The sequence below is a fragment of the Octodon degus genome, unplaced genomic scaffold (assembly GCF_000260255.1).
Source record: "Octodon degus isolate 3935 unplaced genomic scaffold, OctDeg1.0 scaffold00106, whole genome shotgun sequence".
NCBI classification, from domain to species: Eukaryota; Metazoa; Chordata; class Mammalia; order Rodentia; family Octodontidae; genus Octodon; species Octodon degus.
In genome coordinates, this window is record NW_004524682.1 from 7,791,201 (window position 1) to 7,794,391 (window position 3,191).

The 3,191-nt window shown below is 46.3% G+C and overlaps 1 protein-coding gene across 1 annotated transcript in view; it reads right to left on the bottom strand.

Moving 5' to 3' along the window:
• The window catches only part of CUNH21orf91 (chromosome unknown C21orf91 homolog), a 44,129-nt gene extending 43,569 nt beyond the window's left edge, over positions 1-560 (bottom strand). The window contains exon 1 of the mRNA XM_023724122.1: positions 409-560. The gene's annotated coding sequence lies outside the window, so the exon portion shown is untranslated. The remainder of the gene's footprint in view (positions 1-408) is intronic.
• Between the last annotated feature and the right edge of the window lie 2,631 nt (positions 561-3,191).

Sequence of the window (3,191 nt, forward strand, 5' to 3'; positions counted from 1 at the left end):
GGTCCCCCCGCTGCTCTGTCCGTCGGGGTCCGGGGCGCCGCGCGCAGGTACCACGGGCGGCCGGGCGCAGGGCTCTCAGGGGCGGGACAACGCGGGCGAAGGGGCCGAGGCAGGCTGGCGTCTCCGCGGGCCACCCCCGCCGCAGCCCCTCCGCCGCTCGGGCTGCTCAACTATTGTTTCCGGCCCGCGAGGCTGCCGAGGAGCAGCCAGCAGCCCGCAGCCCGCAGCCGCGCGCCCCGCCCCCTCCGCCGGCGCCATCCGGCGCGGACGGCGGGGAGGACCGCGCGGCCCGGGGCGAAGCCTGCGCCCGCGCTGGGGCCGCGGACCGGCCCGGAAGCTACCGTGCAGACGCCCTGTCCCGGACTCGAATATCACTGTGATCTCATTTCTCGCTCCTGGGTTTCTTACCGTTCTTTTCAAGGAGGCTTCTCACATCCTCCCTCCGTGGAACGCAGAGATAGATGAGTCCCGGGCTGCCGCCCCCTTAGCGTAGTGGAAACTACTGCCCCGGGCGGGGGCGGGGAGCGGGGGCTGAAAGTGGGGCTGGGCGCGAGAAAGTCCGCGGGGTGCGTGGGTGGAAGTGCTCTGCCTGAGAGCTGGAGACTGAAGCAAGATACTACCGCTGCGCTCCCAGCTGCATGTCAGTTGACTCATGAGAGAGGTCCTAGTTCATGTGTCTTGGTTTATTCATAACTTTAAATTTAGATACTTTTTTATTACAAATTTTTTAAGGGTTCATACCTCCTTAATAATTGGTACATTCCATGCACTCTTACCAAGATGATCCCCAAACCCCACCTCTTACTTAAAGGCTCCGCCCCTTTGTTAAACTGCGGGAATTTTTAAGTTTTTTTTTTTTTTTTTTTTTTAAGGTTGTAGTTTCTGTTATACTTTCAGTTACGGTTCCTATTTCAGTCTTCACAGTAGCTTAGGACCAAACAAAATAGGAATTGTTTTGCCACCTAGTAACTAACTCAAATTATCACCTTAGGTTAGAAACAGCAGGGATTTGAATTCAAGGCGATTGGTTCACAGGACCCCTGTCACTTTGCACAGCATCATAAGCACCTGTTCTTTTTACAGTCCTAAGTAGAAAGGGGCCTGAATTGTCATTCCACAGGTAAGTATTCACTTGACCGTAGGAGTGGACTCTGTAGAGCTTGGAAACTGCTGGACCGAACTGTCTGGTGCTATAAAGCGTCAGTGCCAGGAGAAGTGACGTGTGCCCACGCTGCCTGAAGAACACCCGATGAACCCGCAGCGCTGACACTACCTGATAGGAGCCTCGGATCCTACCCCAAATTTCTTCAAATAGAAGCTGGCAGGTACTAAGATCTCCCTCACTGTGATTGTTACACAAGATGCGTAACTGAAATAGAAAAGGCCATGGTTTTTCTTTTCTTGTTTTTTTACAAATCTTATTTATTTATTTGGTCCGGAGTCTCGATATGCAGCTCTCACTTAGTGATCCTCCTGTCTCAGCCTCCGCAGGGCTGGGAGTGCAGGCGCGGGCCATCACATCCAGCTGCGCTTAGAAGGCCAAGCTATCTCCCCAGCCCTAAGGCCGTGGTTTTTCTATTTGAATCCCTCATGTAGGTAAAGATGACTGAACTATCTTCCATGATGGATTTTACTTATCTTTTCCATGTGATTTTTTGAAAAAGAATTCAAACATTTTCTAAAATCATTAATACTTTCTTTGCAAATTATTTTTAGTTCTCCGTTACTTTTTTTTTTTTGTCATTTTGCTTGCTCTCCTTAAAGCTGCCCTGCTTTTATTAAGTTAAGGTATAATGTACAGAAGTAAAAGTCTCCCACTTTGAAAGAACAGTTTGATGAGTTTTGACAAAACTCTCTACTTGTGTAGCCACCACCTGTTATGGCTTGTGCTTAGCTGTCTCCCCAAAGCCTCATGAGGTGGGGCTTTTTCAGAGGTGGCTGGAATTAGAGTGCTTAATGCTGGGATTGATTCATTGTACAAGGCTAGGGCTAAGAGCGCTAGGATTAAGGGTGTGTGGTTACTAAATTAGACCACTGCTTGGCTTGGCACTCTTCCTAAACCAGTGAGCCTACATAGTGCATAAAGGGCAGAAAGCCACCTGCGATGACTACAGGTATTCTGCTGCCTTCTGCCTGCCATGAAGTGTCCTGTGTCGTACCCCTCTGCTATGCCACCCTACCTTGGAGTCAGCCAACTACGGACTGAAGTCTCTACAAACTATGAGCCAAAACTAACCTTTCCTCCATTCATGTTGGATGTCAAGTGTCTTATATCAGCAGCAAGAAAAAAACAACTAAAACAGAATTTGTTATCAGAGAATTGGGGCTGTTCTGGTGACTAAACCCGACCGTGTAGTTTAGGAGACCTTGAAACCTGCTTGTGGGCAATGGAAGGGTTTGGAAAGGTTTGGAGATGCCCGCTGAAAAAGCTTTATGCTGTACTTGATAAAAATTAGATCCCCTTTTAGGTAAACTTGACTTGAAAAGGTTAAAACATCATGAATCTCAAAAAAAAAAAAAAAAAAAAAAGCTAAATGAATTTAGCCAATCACACACACAAAAAGCACCCACTGTTTAATTGCATATATATAAAGTTATGGAAGAAGTGTAACTTTTGATAAGGGCTCCTTTCATTTTCTGCTTGTTTGAACTGTCTTTATTTCACTTTCATTTTCAGGGGTATGTTATTAACTAAATAGACAATTGTAGCACTATGCTATTCCACATATAACTGGTAATCCTGATTTGTCTCCTTCATTGGATTAAGAATACCTAGTTAATTAATAAAGCATACTCCTCGATGGATCTGGATAGGTCACGGAGGCATGACTGGGATGGTACATACAGGCACTAAGCTGTTCTTGTCTGGCATTGTTTCTCCACTTTGTTTCCTGGCCTCTGTCAGCTAAGTATCTACACTCTGCCATGCCATTCTTCCATGATGCTTTTGCATTTGGACTACAAACAATGGACTGAAGTCCTAGAAACATGACCTAAATTAAATTTCTTTTCCTGTAGAGTGTGAGGGCACCTATTATGTCTTGTGTCCTTTGGATTTGTATTGTTTCTGATGAGAATTCAGCAGTAGTTCTTAACTTTTCCCCTTGCATATATCTTTTTTTCAGTTTGCTTCAATATTTTATCATTCTTTGTATTGTTAATTGGATTAATATGTATCCTTGTTTTTTTGT